General features: G+C 33.3%; 2 long non-coding RNA genes across 2 annotated transcripts; both read right to left on the bottom strand.

The window, feature by feature from the left end:
- Positions 1-7,022: 7,022 nt before the first annotated feature.
- On the bottom strand, positions 7,023-7,995 carry LOC110934670. The gene is made up of 3 exons (XR_002588537.2): positions 7,796-7,995; positions 7,609-7,720; positions 7,023-7,080 (listed from the first exon to the last, which is right to left on the bottom strand). It is a non-coding gene; the product is annotated as an uncharacterized LOC110934670 (long non-coding RNA).
- A 16-nt stretch (positions 7,996-8,011) lies between these two features.
- On the bottom strand, positions 8,012-11,466 carry LOC118491283. Its single transcript, XR_004891132.1, has 3 exons — positions 10,144-11,466; positions 9,936-10,008; positions 8,012-8,491 (listed from the first exon to the last, which is right to left on the bottom strand). It is a non-coding gene; the product is annotated as an uncharacterized LOC118491283 (long non-coding RNA).
- Positions 11,467-16,827: the final 5,361 nt, after the last annotated feature.

Below are 16,827 nucleotides of genomic sequence, written 5' to 3'. Positions count from 1 at the left end.
CGATCAGGCCCTTGGCCGATCGAACAGCCCAGCCGATCGGACTGACTGTAAAGGATCGAAAGATGGCCCCACACTTTAACAATTTCATGAAGTCTAGTATTGAACGAAGTGTTGTTCGATCGAACTACAGTCTGATTGAATTACTCTTCGGATCATGAGATACTATGCTTCAACACTTAATCGATTTTCAACGTGTTCGATGCATTGGAGTGCCAACCGATCGAACCTACCGTCCGATCAGGTGACACCCTGCTGAGGACTTGTTTACTGAAGTACCTAACCAATCGGTTAAGCCGGCCGATCGAACGGTCCGTTCGATCGATCGACCTGAAAGGTAAGGATACTTCAATGTTTTCAAATACTGCAACAAAAACCTCAAAAGTTCAAACCATCATACCCAAACACATCCTACTCAAAGGAAGAAACAATCCACTCGAACAGCCCAGCCGATCGGACTTACCGACCGACCGGACAGGCTATCCGAACGGACTGTCAAACCGAATGAACAAGCCGTCCAATCGAACCTACCGTCCGATCGACTAGGCTGTTCGACCCATCAACACTTGTTTCCATATTACGTGTTGCTTACCGTTATGCTATCGAACTATTCAGGTAAGACCATCTTCACAACATAGGTGGGGCCATGGGTTCTAAACTTTGGCAGCTCCTGTTTTTACCTTTCTTCCTCTCCATTGGCCAAATTTTATAGAACTTTTATACATACTAGGTTTATGCCCCATCCGCGTTGAAGGACGCTAAGCCGAATATTTCTCAAATTTTTAACATATTTCGAAGGTGTTTCTAATACTTGTACATACTGCTCATAACATATTCTCAATCGAGACTTAGATAAAAATACGATCAACTAATAAAGTTTTTTAACTAAGTTTAGGAATTGTAGAGTAACTTTATTAAAGTTCAGGAGTAGCAGCATTTGTCCACTAATAGCAAACGATTGCTATTCTCCCAGGTTGGTGACTTGGTTCGTCAAGGTAGCAAGGGGAAAAGGCTAAAAGATGAAATACTAAAATGAATAAAAGTAGAGGAACGAAACATGCATACTACCAAAGTTAAAACAGGGAGCCTAAACACGCGTTTACACAAAGTTAACCAATAAAAATAATTTTTTTTAAAAAATAATGGCTAAAGAGGTATATTAGCGGAGTTGAAGGTTTAAAAGTAAAATACAAAATATTTAGAACAAAAGAAAGGTCACGACTGCCTGGCACTAATACCGGCCATGACCTTTTGGAGAAGGACTAAACATGTATACTAACAAAGTTAAAGCAGAGGGACTAAATAAATTTACGCAAACCTAACCAACAAAAAGAATGTTTTTTTTTAAAAAAATAGAGGGTCCAAAGACGTATATTAGCGAAGCTGAAGGTTAAAAAGTAAAACACAAAATAATTAAAAAAAAAGCACGACCAATAGAAAAGTGTCAGGCAACTGCCGGACATTATTCCTGGCCATACCTTTTAAATATATATACATTTTAAATATATATACATATATACAATACAATATATATACTATACAATAATAAATAAAAGTTACGAATTTTAAGCATTAGTTTAATACTTTTATAAAACTTGGTAATTATATTTGAAATTTTATGAATACTAGTTTTTTTTACGCCGCACCTTGCGGCGAAACCGAGCAAATGATAATGTAAAACAAACGTGATTTAAAAATAAAACATGTTGTTTAGAAAGCCAAACCATTAGAACGGTTTAGTTTATCATCGTACCATACCAAATAAATACTTTATTTAAAATACTTCGTTTTTAACAAAACTTATAACGGAATGTCAGGAAAAAAATAAAGCACAACTACTTACTTAAGTTTTTAGAAAACAGTTATAAATGTAAATTATTAAAGAAATACCAAATTAATCGATAAATTAATATATGTTCTAAAAAAAGAAAAAAAAAAGAATTATTAAAAATGGAAAAGGAAATATATGGTTTTAAAAAAGGAAAAAAAATAGAAATATGTTATTTAAAGTAAATATAATAATGAACTATTATAATAAATAACAAAATAATAAAAAGCTATATATTATTATAAAATCAATAAATTAATATATGTTCTAAAAAAGAAAAAAAAGAATTATTAAAAATGGAAAAGGAAATATATGGTTTTAAAAAAGGAAAAAAAACTAAAAATATGTTATTAAGAGTAAATATAATAATGAACTATTATAATAAATAACAAAATAATAAAAATCTATATATTATTATAAAAATAAAGTTGCTATTCATCGTCGTTATCAACAACAAAAGAATCAAGCACAACTACGTACTTAAGTTTAAAAAAATTATAAACGTAAATTATTAAAGAAGTATCAAATTAATCGATAAATTAATATGTATTCTAAAAAAGAAAAAAAGAATTATTAAAAAAATGGTAAAGAAAATATATGGTTTTAAAAAAGGAAAAAAATTAAAAATATGTTATTAAACGTAAATATAATAATAAACTATTATAATATATTAAATAAAAAATAATAAAAAAACTATTTATTATTATAAAAATAAAGTTAATATTCACCGTGGTTCGCAACAATATATATAATATATGATTTGAATTGAATGAATATTATAGTTCAGTAACTATCAAAAGTTGTTAATTGCAGTTGACAGACAATTCAGTTTTGTAATATTTATCTAACTAGGTTATCACCCGTGAATACTCACGGGTTGTTAATCTATCTTTCCAAACAAATAAATATATACATATATATTAATAAACGAAAATTGCATGATGAATAAGGCAGATTAATAAATGATGAACGTTTGTATGAGTAAAAATTGATAAAATGTAATACTGAGAAAAACAAACTTGTTTTTTATTTGTTCTATATCATAGCATAGAGAATACTAAACAATTTAAGCAGCACCTTCTTCATTAACTTCTACTTTAACACGTGCAAGACGTCGTTCAGGAATACGGACCAAATCTTTTGTGCCTCTAAAAACTATCATATCAAATTTTGACTCCGAAATCATGTCAAATATAATATAGTGTTCATCTTCAATTTTCATGTCTTCTTTAATTTGATTTCGTAGTCATATAAAAATTTTGACCATGTTTTTCCATAAAAACCAACCATGTACTGTTAGGAAATACGGTTATAGTAACATGGTTCGTAGGTATTATGTTCTTCAACTTATAATGAACAAAAAATCTATCGATAAGCTGCAAGTCCAAAAAAAATTATACTAAAAAAAGTTTTATAAAATTAGTCAAATATTAATATAGTACAAACATAAAAAAATAATTACCAAATGATATTTATGTTCAGAGAACTGTGATGTTTGGCAATATAAGAAATTATCTTGAGCAAGTGCCAAATCTTGATAGAAGTATATCAGTCAGAAAAGTTAGACTACCTTCGTACTTAAATAAAAGCAATGACTTATTTGGTAATAGTAGTGACTGAATCATATTGAACCATCCGTCGTGAAAAAAAATATGAAGAGCTTGCTTTCCTAACCCTGGCAGTAAAAATCAGTTGTCGTACCGCAAAACCCAATTTTGCATAACGATTAAACGTGAAATACGATTCACCATAAACGCCATTCACAAAACATGAAAGTTCAAGCACAAAATCTCCTAATGGTGTGAAAACCAACAAAGTATTCTTTGGCAGATTAAGATCTTTAACAACTCTATCCCAACCATCAGTTATTACCGGCGTTGAATTTTGTGTTTTGAGCCTCACAACCCATTTTTTACCACTCTCATGCTAGATTTGCAACTTATATTTTTCCCAACAGTCTCCCCACCTTTGATTAGCAAAGGATAAAGGTACATCCTGTATATAATTTTTATGTATTGTAAGAAAATATAAACCATAACAACTGTTAAATATATATTTCAATAAAAATAAATCATGTATCTGAAAACACGTCATACACTTTCAATGATTCTGTGTTATCAAGAAACTTCACAAATGTAGAATACATGATAAAACCTGAATCAATAAAGATGTTAAAACATTGACATTAAAAAGTTGTCTTCGAAGATTGAAATGCATACAGTAATAAACATGAACCTTTTGTATTACACGCTAGCTGTTAGAACAAAGTATATTAACTAATCCTTTGAAACAGGTGTAGAGTTATCACCGGTGTAAGAAACACCATCCTTTATAAAAAAACAAAAATGAAAACCAAAGCATGTTTAAGTCTATATCATTATAGTTTTTAAAGGTCAAACCTTTGCACTTTCACCACCAGCAGATTTGAAATCAGATTGACTCGTAGCAAACGAATCAGAGGCATCAAGCTGTAAAAAATTTGAAATCAGAATACACTTTCTATAAGCCTCATTTAAAGGAATAATAAGTGAAAAAAATTTAAATATAACAATCCCTTACTTGATCAATTTTCTAAGATGTTAACATCATTGGTAACAACTGACATTCCATAATTCTCATTAGCATTTACAGTATTAATGTCTGTTACTCTAATTACGAAAGCACACTTGAGGTTAACCAACGTCTCAAATTCAACAGGATATCTGGGTACCTCATTTGTCTTGAGTATCTATATTGATAATATCTCATGTGTGGTCAGAATCTATATGTAAAAAATAATTTAAGTAACTATAACATACTATTATATTTACCTCGTCCTGAATTTCTATAAGTTGCTTTGCAGTTTTCCCAACAAATTTCAACGCCTCATGATCAAACAATGTAAGTGTCACCGTACCGGTTGAATCTTGAACCCGGATTGGTATTTTAAACCTTAAAAGCGTATTTACATAGTTAACAAACATAGACAAATAGATAATATAAACACCATTAGTTGTTGAATCAACAATAATAGAATTATGAATAACAGATACTTTACCTGGATAACGGGAAAACATCTTTTCCTTGACAATCCTTGTTGGAACATTGGTACATCTTCTCATCTCTAACATCACTTGTTCCATCCTCCTTATCATAAGTTTCAAACTTTTGCTCAACTTTGGACTTGCAATAGTTACACCCATCATAATACCGCATCTTATAAGAAATGATTGCTACGATAGTTCCAACAATAACAACTTTTTTTGGCTGTTTAAATAGTTAAAGAAATGAAAGCGTATTAAGATTCTGTTAGTAGTAAAAATATAAAATATAAAATGTTTTAAAGAACCTGTATGATAGAGCCAAGATAAGCAATTGGTGAAAAAACGTCATTGTTCATAAATTCATCTTCAACAGAACATATCACATACGACCCAACATGGCTACTTGACTCGGCTGAAGCAACAAGTTTTGCAACAAACCTAAAAAAAATTATTTGAAGAAACCATAATGTGAAATGAACAAAAAAACAAAGAAAAAATATAGTTGATACAATTACAAAAATTAAAATAAATAATTTTGCTCACTTTTCCTTGAATGTTAGCATCTGATCAAAATTGCCGTTAATGAAAAGCCGTGAACCATCAAAATTATTAGAAATCCCCCATTTACCTATTATTAACATAAATAAACAATACATCATATATACAAAACGAAAAAATTGTTTTATAAAAAATAACATATATATATATATTAGTTGTATAAAGTAAATCGTAGAATTAATAAGATGCTTTTGTAGGTCTTAACAGCACCAAAATGGATAGCAATGACAACATGCGCTTCACGATCTTTACTAACCATGTAAGAACACATGTCCTGAGCATAATCATCCCAAAGAGTTAAATGAACCTCAACATCTCTATAATAGCATATAAGAAAATAATTTAAGATTAACAAAATTACGTAAAAACCATAAAATAAAAAGAAAAAAAATAAAAATTGTAAAAATATATTACTCGAGATCTTGAAGCTTAAGATTGAGGCGTTTTCCTTTAGTACCATCTTTTTTGTTAGTGTCCTCAATCTTATAATAAACAACCACGTAACCAATGAAATCTAACAATAAAACATAAAACATGTTAATATATAACTACACACAAAGTAATGAGTCAAACGTGAAAGAAATCTTGTGGTATCAACATTTTGTAAAAATTAACAATAATACCTATTGTTGTACCCTCCTTGTATCTCTGTGAAACGACATCCTTGAAATTAACAAAATCGAAAACGAATTGTGGACCTTCCCATTTACTGCACTTTTCCACAAATGTATGGTAATAAAAAGATAGCTTCTAATTGTTAGGAACAATCTTGAAAGATGCAGTGTTCGCAGCAAGAGATGGCCTTTTTATAATAAGGCATTTATCAATATTTAGATGGCTCTCAAACCTTGAAAACAGCCTATGTAAGCAAGAAGCTTGAATCTTGGTACCCTGTGAATAAATAAATAATAACATGCAAAAGAACTATTACCACTTTATATCACATACAAACAACCAGGATGCAAAAGAAATAAATCAAGAATGTACCATTTCATCCATTAGTATCATATCAATACGATATGTCTCTCTTTCATTACCTTTCATCTTCTTTCTCCACAAACTAATAATCTTCACTTTGGTAGTGTAGTTTGTACTAAGATCGTCAATATCATTCAAAAAAGTAATTTCACCTTGGTCTTCCATAGCTTACCTCTCAAACAGTTACTCAACCAAAAGAAAAGTTATTCTTTAGAATATAACTAGTTTAAGAACCCGCAAGGTTCGCGGGTGGACTAAAACACAAATGAATAAGTTTAATTTATTGAAGTAATCCTTTGAAAGAAATAAACGTTCAAGTAACGAAATCATCCCTCTACCCCAGGTACGTAATGTATCAAACCCGCGGATACGTAATGTATCAAACTTAATATAATTCTTTCTTATTGGATTAATATCATATATTTAGGTATTTGCATTGTATATTGTATTTTTGTCAAGAAAAAGTGGCAACAATAGCTTCAGCCTGATCCGCAGTGAATATATCATTTAACAATGCGTATAATTTACAGGTAGGGCTACATGAATAACACAAACACAACAAATATACAAATAAAAACAAAGAATAATTAATCAACCTTTTTAAATTAAAATAAGGTTTTATTTGTTCTTTGTATTCCATTTCACATTTCTCTGATGGATGTTACTTTACCTATTTCTCTTTTCTTCTTCGCCAACCTATCATCATTAGATACAATCATTTAACCATATGAGGCAACCTCCAAGCCTTTGTAACTAAATCTCTTTTCTCTCAAGTTCGCTTTCACATCATAATTCTGCATATATGATCCATGTAAACTCATTATAAGTCAACCTTTCTTATTTCAAATGAACTTATTAATCAACCATTTTCCTTCAACTCAAACATTGATACACTATATAGAGCCAAAAGTATGTTTTCTTGAATTCGTGTAACAAAGGGTGCCGACTCTTAACTAACCAACCCAATTTGTTGCCATAACCATTTCAACTTAAGCTCCTTAGTGTCATGCTATCCTTTCCCAGCATGCCATTCTACACCATGTCTAAACTTTACTTACATAAATAACACTATTTATTTCAAAAGAAGGTCCTAGAAGAATATTCTATTTACCCAAGTGTTCAAGATTCTTGAAGAACAAAACAGGTGTGTAATGTATGTTAATTTTAAGCACTAATGAACCACTCAATCAGTTTAAAAAAACAAAGAAATTGAGTAACTATTACCCCCTTTAAGGATTGGTTTCTACTCCAGGATGATGTATTCACTGTTACCATCCATGTTTGCGTTTTTGATAGTCTTATAAATTCAGCATCCCTTCACACACAGAGAGAGACCCTGAAACACAAACCAATCAACATCAATAGGGCTCACACACACTTATTCAAAACCATATCAAAATTAAACACATACCACCTTGTGCGGCACACATCAGTCAACGTTCAGACGACCGGTGACTCTGGCAGCATTGAACACGTGGGTAGGCTTCACCTTGTCATGTTAGCGTTCTGTTTGGATCCGCACTGGAGTTGTTTAGCTATTTCATCTTTTCTTTTGTAGCATATTAAAGGATAGCTTATGAATGAAAGACCTTTTCTCAGGTGGAATCAAATTTAAATAGGGAAAATAGAATAACTTGATGGCTGCATCCGGAGACCAATAGTCTCACCTGAAGTGTTATTATTCAAAAAGTCTCTTAAATAAATATATTTGAACAAATGAGATGCTATTATAACATGGGTCAAAACAATTTAAAGAAAATCGGTCATCAAATTAAACAAAAGCTTCAAATATTGTTACAAATCTCCTAATCTAAAGCTGCTACATGTAGGGTACACGCAACGACTGAAACACCAGCATGCCCATGATGTCTAATACCACTGGTAGAAGGGTCGTTTGATGTAGGCGCGCTAGCTAAAAATGGACTTATAGGCCAGATGTTCCATGAAACTCTTCAAGAGCGGTTTGGGCATAAACTTCACCAACAATTGCAAGATGTCTCATCATCGTCTAAACTCTAATTCCAAGACCTGCATGTTTTATAGTGGTAGATGGATCTGAACCATCAAACCCCAGCCAACCTGATTGGCCGATTCGGCTCCGGATCCCCTGTATGACATAGGCAGTGAAAATAAAGGAATAGTTATCGCTAAGAACTTGGTCTAAGCTGGTATTAGCATACGCCAACTCCACATATTTAATCATAAAATAATGACATAGCAAGTTAAATTAAAAAAAATATATATATACACGAGAGTTTCTTAGACTTGACCAATGGTTCCATAAATCAAAAGTCAAAAATTATAAAACTAATAATATACTCTACATAAAAAAAAAAAAAACAGACCTGGCTTGTAGCATTGATCATATACATCCTCTCTTCAAACCTCATAGCTATTTACTTAAGTTCCTAGTTTTATACTTCTTTGGTGGCCAGGTATTTTAATGTCATAATAAGTATTTTTATGTACCGGCGTATTCAAGTAAAAGATATATGACTTATAAACAGATGTAACAAATCAAATTTATAAGCTTCTTTACTACTAACATGAGCTCGTTTTCTGATCATATTAGCTCATGCAAAAAAAATATTTTTTTTTTGAACGACATGCAAAAAATATATATTTAGTAAGTTATAATAGACTACACTTAAGCACAAAGTAAACGAAAAAAGATACACACATGCCCATAAAAACACCTCCAACTCCTATTTAACCAAGAAAAACATAAGGCTTGACCCCTTAAACCTAAAACATACCAGAAACAGACATCCCCACGTTACACCATATAGCAACAGTTTGAAACATTATAGAAATGTCTCATTTAATCTAACAAAAAGAGTACCACTTCAAAGTATGGCATAACGTATAGTTAATAAAAATATGAGTTGGAAAATTGGAATCAACATATGCATCTGCACACATGGCGAAGGACTACATTAGACATGTAACTCTTGTATCAAAACCAGGCAGTTCACACAAATGGATGCACCTTATATGTCCAGTAATTTGAGAAGCATCTTGAAACAAATTAGCATATAAACCTTATTTGTGGGTTATAGTAAAATAAATTTATTTAATCATAGTGTTCGACCAGATTACATCACAGTAGTATTTATAATTTAAAATAATCATTCATATTCATAATATGGACTACGGAATATAAAAAACAATTAGTATGAGATAACAAAGTCAATAAAAACGTATAATCGGCATTAAAGAACCCGCATATATATGCTGGATGGTGATGTAAAAACAGAACGAACAGAGGAAGTTCATGAAATAGACACATAACAATAAACTAAGCGGCAGTGATAAAAACTTTCAGAAAGAATGATATTTTACCAAACCAGCCCATTATGGCCAGTTATCATAACCAAAGACAGACCATCAACTAAAAACCTGCAACCGTCAAAGTAAAGCACAAGTTAAATCACTACAACATTAACTTTACAGCCCTAATACCAACATTACATTAACCAACATTAACACAGTTCTCAAAACCCAAATCAAAGCAATAAAATCTCACTAAAAAATGAATCAAATAACAGTACCAGTTCTATAAGCTCCTCAGCTTTTGTTGAGGATTGGGTTAGGACTCATGAGAGTAGACTCCATATGCTTTTCCTAAACAATCAAAGCAAATAAATTGATAAATAATTTGTTTATTGATAAAATTATCTGTTTCCATGTAGTCCATTCAAAGTAATTGGTCAAAATTGCCACCTTTGTCAATTAGAGATCAACTAACATCAATATTACCTTTTCACGTTAGCATTATTGCTCAAAAGAAATTATGCACATTCAATATCACCCCATCAACAACCTAGTGTATAGCAGTGGCGGCGGCACCACCCACATCTTCGTTGATTTATTTACCTCACAAATCCAAAAAAAAAAACGATATGTCATGAAATTAAAAGGGTGGCTTAACTAAGGTATTGTCAAAATTAATCCAATCCAGATAAAGCACCGGTAACCTTAGGTAAATAAGAAGGGAAACAGGTTCTCAACACAAAAGCACTTAACAAAAGATGATAAACCTATGAAAAAAGTATAACGCATCAAATAATAATGAAACAAAAAAAATCCTATATCGTATATAAAAGAGGGTTGAACCAAGAAACCCTGCACATTACAAACAAAAAGGAAACATAAAAGAAACCCCGCACTATCACCTAGGATTATAAACCCTAAATAAAATTGAATCATTAACCAAAATCGGAATAGAAAAAAATTATGTTCATAATCTGACCGTGGATTTATAAACCCTAAACAACATTCAACCATAAACCAAAATCGGATGAAGCCGAATATATATCCAAAATCAGTACCAAAACAAAGGTAAATCAGAGAATACATTAATCATCAACCATAAACCAAATCAGCTTTTAAAACCCTAACAAAACGAAATCGTGTGTCAAAAAACAATAACAAACAGAGAATCTAAAATTGATATTCAAATAACATTCATTCACTCAATCAATACATAACAAAACCATCGATGTTTCATTCAATCAATCATAAAAGAAGAAGATATCAGAATCAATACCGTCGATGATCACTATTGATTATTCAAGATTGTTTGTACCTCTTAGCACATGATCGATTGAAACGGTCAGGAGCTTAGGGTTTCAGAGTAATGGTTTAATCGATGATCACCTAGGATTATAAACCCTAAAAAGCACTAATCATAATCGGATGAAAGTAAATTGAGTTTAGAACCCTAGAATTGAAAGAAATAGAGACGTCTGAGTTGTTTCTTCTGAAGTAAGAGATTTGCTTGAGAAGGAGACGCAATGGATGGAAGGTTCTAAAGAGAGATTGATAAACACAGGCCCCTCTTAGGGTTTTTACAACCAGATTGTGAGATGAAAAGACAGAGGGCTTGTGGTGGTCGCAGGTATAAAGAAGATGGCTACAGATGTTGTAGATACGAAGGCGGCCATGGATGCTTGAGAGGGAGACGTCATTAGGGTTTGTGATATGAAACGTATGAAAGTGTGAAGGAAAAGAGCGAAGACATAGGCTAGTGTGTTTTTAGCGCTCAAATTTTCTAAAGATGGAGTAAGAGGATGACAGGTGGCAAGTAGTGGTTTAAGCAAATGACAAGTGGCACCAAAGTGTTTTGTTTTAATATAGATAATAGATAATGAATGAAGAACAAATGAACTTGTATTTATATAAAACTTTCTAAGATCATATTTTTAGAAACAGTATGTCAGATTCAAATTAAAAAAAAAGATGTAAAATTTTGATAAATAAAGAAATTGTATAATACACTAACATAATTTAACATAAATATAAATTTTGTAACTATAGAAAGATTATAATCGTGTCTATAGATACATACAAATAAAGGGTTGACTTTTCAAGAGTATTTCCTATTTACAATTTTTCACAAATTCAATGTTTAAGCATATAATACTGGAAATAACCGTATATGTTGTTTGTAATATTCTACACATGGAATTCACACTTACCTGCATAACCTGTCACACCCTGTCTTTTGCGGAAGCGTATGATGTGTGACTAGTTTGTTATCATTGCATTCAATCATAATAAACAACTACATGATTAAAACGATGTTCATCCATTCAAAAAATCTTGAGTATTACAACACTTAATTACTTAAGTTCTAAAACAAAACCTTCATCTAGGTTACAATTCAACAAAAGTGGATGACATCTAAGCTTGTAGTCTACTTCTGACACTTGCGCCCAAGATCCATCCTGTCACCTGAAATACATGTAATTTTGGAAAAAACATCAACATAAAGTTGAGTGAGTTCATGCATTTTGCATACCATGTATGAAAACAGGGTATGTATCTTGTTTAAATAAAGTATTCTTGTATAAATCAAGTTTTCTTGTGTACACCACGTACTAATTGAATGTTTGTACAAAAACATTAAGGCATGTGAGGACATATGGAGCATTAGTGTTGGCTCCTTTAAGGCATGTGAGGACTTATGGAGCATTAGTGTTGGCTCCTTAAGGCATGTGAGGACTTATGGAGCATTAGTGTTGGCTCCTTTAAGGCATGTGAGAACATATGGAGCATTAGTGTTGGCTCCTTTACTGTGTCGATTACCCTCGACTGTGTCGATTTCCCTCGCCTGTGTCGATTCACCTCGACTGTGTCGATTACCCTCGACTGGGACTCCGAAGCACTACCAGGTACTAGTTTTAACCATGAGTGGGGTTCGGCCGTACCTGTTAGATCTAACCCTCGTCCCTAATTAAGTATTAATTGCATTTCAATATCTAGTCTATGCTCACATGATCTAGTATTTTCTAGGCATTTCTTAAAGCACATCATACTCGGTTCTCGTTCTCACCAAGTGTGCTTCTCGTATTTCTGTATTCTCAATTCGTATTGCACTCGGTACTCGTTCTCACCAAGAGTGCTTCTTGTATTTTTACCACTTGTAAAAATTGTAATATTTGTAACATGTATTTCACCCCCGAGAGTTATAAAACCAAAAACAGTTAGAGAAAAGGGGGAGCATGAACTCACAACTTTGCGTTCCTTGTGCCATCAAAATTTAGTGGCTTGCAGTCCAGGAATTGTTTATAGGTGCAGCCAGTTGAAGGGTTATTTTCGGTAGCGCCACCGCTGTGTTTGGAGCGAAGGGCTTCATGTCGTGCAATTGCCTGGGAGATGCTTTCTTGAAGCTCAGCTTCTGTTCTTGGTAACGTACTGGTGTTTGTGTCTCGTTTGGGCGGCATTCTCTTCTGTCAAAGGGTATGAAGTAGGTTAGACAATATTCCATAATTGTCTATGAGGTACATAGTACCATAAGCCATCACGTAATCACCCAATTTCACATGTATATATAATCGATGTATGGGTGAGGAAACAATTACTAAGCCTTCACATAGGCTTGCCTACATGGCTTATTGTTTGTAATAAAATGAACTCGAGGTTACATTGCCTCGGTCATTTAGGTTTCAGCTATTTTCTGCTATATTAGCTTTATTGATGTGTATATTTTCCCACAGATGGGGTTGTTCGTGTAGAGGTGATAGAGAGTGTAACGTCGCTGAATCTCTCTGAATGTCATTCCTCTTCTCTTGCTTAAATATCGCTTCTCAAACGTCTCGTACACAGGTAGACGCGGAGTAGGCAAGACAGGTTTCCTACACTGATCTACGTGTTGTTCTACCAGATGAAGGTGAGGACACCTATAGATTAATTTTGTGTGGTTCTCATTAGCTCGACCCGCAGAGTCCACCAGGATTTCTGTGCACTACAAGTCATTATTACGTGGGCCCCCGTAATAATAAATTGTTTTGCACAGTTACCCCAATTTTCTCTCGTCCAAGCAGATGATCAATCAAGGAGGGGACACTACTGTCCTTATACCTCTTGTCATGGAAAGGACCATTGCGGTGGTCCATGCGCTAACATTTATTATCGTTACGCGCGTATAGGCACGATGATTAGATGGGATAGGAATAGAGAGAATTCCTAGTAGTTGGAGGGGCACCTTCGTGATGAATACTTCATCTTCCTTTTCTGGTCAAGTATGTCGTCAATCTTGCTTCACATAAGCCGCAGGGATCTCGTCCCGTTGATTAAGAGTTCGTTCAAGGTTGCCGCCTCTGCCTCGTCATCATCACCGTAGTCTGGCATCTTCACGTTCCAGAGGGATGAGTAGCCATCTCCTACGGAAGTAAGCTCAGAATCTTGTTTGGTAATCACTCCCAGCCATGAGCTTTGCAAAGGATGCGAGGTCGGTAGCTTCATCGTGCGAGTTACATATAGTAATAGGAGTCGGAGTCGAAAGTATCTTATTCACGTCAATAATCATTCCGTACACTTAATTGTATGTATTCACGTCAATATTTATTCCGTATACTTATTCGTATGTATGTATATCAAATACAAATATGCTACTTAGCATAATCAAGCAATTTAATACATTATATTACGTATAACTCTCGTTTTAGGGGGGGGTCATCTTGTCTTTGGCAAGTCTAACTCGTGTAGACTATGCCTTGGTCGGCACCTTATCTTAAAGGTATTCCTCACTGATGTCCTTGCCTTGTCTTTTCTTTGAAAAGTGTTCGACTCGTGGATCTTGGCGCTTACGTGAATGCAATGAAAACCTTTTTGTAAAACGTTTTCGTGAGAGAACTCTAGTGATTGTAGTCTAGACACGAGAAAAATCCTAGTTCACTACAATCGAAGCTCTGATACCAAACTGTCACACCCTGTCTTTTGCGGAAGCGTATGATGTGTGACTAGTTTGTTATCATTGCATTCAATCATAATAAACAACTACATGATTAAAACGATGTTCATCCATTCAAAAAATCTTGAGTATTACAACACTTAATTACTTAAGTTTTAAAACAAAACCTTCATCTAGGTTACAATTCAACAAAAGTGGATGACATCTAAGCTTGTAGTCTACTTCTAGTTACGACACTTGCGCCCAAGATCCATCCTGTCACCTGAAATACATGTAATTTTGGAAAAACATCAACATAAAGTTGAGCGAGTTCATGCATTTTGCATACCATGTATGAAAACAGGGTATGTATCTTGTTTAAATAAAGTATTCTTGTATAAATCAAGTTTTCTTGTGTACACCACGTACTAATTGAATGTTTGTACAAAGACATTAAGGCATGTAAGGACATATGGAGCATTTGTGTTAGCTCCTTTAAGGCATGTGAGGACTTATGGAGCATTAGTGTTGGCTCCTTTAAGGCATGTGAGGACTTATGGAGCATTAGTGTTGGCTCCTTTAAGGCATGTGAGAACATATGGAGCATTAGTGTTGGCTCCTTTACTGTGTCGATTACCCTTGACTGTGTCGATTACCCTCGACTGTGTCGATTTCCCTCGCATGTGTCGATTCACCTCGACTGTGTCGATTACCCTCGACTGGGACTCCGAAGCACTACCAGGTACTAGTTTTGACCATGAGTGGGGTTCGGCCGTACCCGTTAGATCTAACCCTCGTCCTTAATTAAGTATTAATTGCATTTCAATATCTAGTCTATGCTCACATGATCTAGTATTTTCTAGGCATTTCTTAAAGCACATCATACTCGGTTCTCGTTCTCACCAAGTGTGCTTCTCGTATTTTTGTATTCTCAATTCGTATTGCACTCGGTACTCGTTCTCACCAAGAGTGCTTCTTGTATGTTTACCACTTGTAAAAATTGTAATATTTGTAACATGTATTTCACCCCCGAGAGTTATAAAACCAAAAACAGTTAGAGAAAAGGGGGAGCATGAACTCACAACTTTGCGTTCCTTGCGTCGTAAACTTCACCGTATTTGCTTAGCTAGCGTCGTGACCTAAACGTGTTTTATTAACGTTAATCACTAGACTTGTGTCGCACAAGTACAAGTCACTATATTTTGTGTACGTATTCTTGTGTTAAAAATAAGTTATATTTTTAACTAAGTGTCTTACTTATATTATTTTCTCAAAAATAAATATAAGTATTTTGTATTTTGTATTTTGCACTTTGCACCCGAATTATGTACTTTGTCTAAGTATGTTGTATGTGTATTTTCAAGTCCTAATACACTATCATGCATAATACATACTACACACACTTAGCACAAAATTTGGTGATCAAAATATACATGTATTTTTCCTCAAAAATATACTTACTTAATATTTATTTCTTTGACATATAACACATTAGATCGTTCTCAAATAACATACTCGACATTTAGACACGCGAATTACAACTTATGTCATTTCAACTTAAATATCCAAAACTGGACTGTTTTCGAGTATTTTAATAAAATAGTTAACTTATTCCAAAAATTTCTAAATTTTTACAGAATATCTTAACCGATCTAAATATTATTGTGTAAAAATATCGGGGTCCAGCTCATTGCCAATATTTTACAAAAAATCATTTTCCGGACTACAATCAGATTCATTACTTTCTGACTGCAGTCCACGGAATAATTCATTAAAAATTCTTTGTAAGTCGGATTGACGAAATTCCAGTGGGACAATTACTACAACATCAGTGTCCATCTACAGTACCAATTTCATGACCTAGTTTTACTCAGGTTTCAAGTTATGATTGAAAATATAACACCCATTTACTGCTATAAAAACTAAGCTTTAGCTGCTGTTACAAATCGGGTCTTTAAAAATAGTAAACGAAGTCCAAAAATTATGATTCCGGTGCCATTAGAACCGTATTTCATAGTACATAAATCTAGGCTTCAGAAAATACATTTTTTCGTTTTATTAAGGTCCTGTTACAGCCTGTTGAAGTTGGCTGAAAATACAACTCAGCATGCTGTTTTTAGCTTTTAGTCTTTCTAACTCGTGTTCGATTGATTCCGTTAACATGTTTAGTGATCACAACAACATCAAACATCAATATTAACCAGAAAATCATCAAGTAATCAACAACATGTTCAATACAACATCCTATTACAACATTACATCATGTA

This window comes from Helianthus annuus, chromosome 4 (genome assembly GCF_002127325.2).
Source record: "Helianthus annuus cultivar XRQ/B chromosome 4, HanXRQr2.0-SUNRISE, whole genome shotgun sequence".
In the NCBI taxonomy this organism is placed as follows: Eukaryota; Viridiplantae; Streptophyta; class Magnoliopsida; order Asterales; family Asteraceae; genus Helianthus; species Helianthus annuus.
Note: the sequence above shows the minus strand (reverse complement) of the source record. Positions and strands in the feature narration are given on the sequence as shown.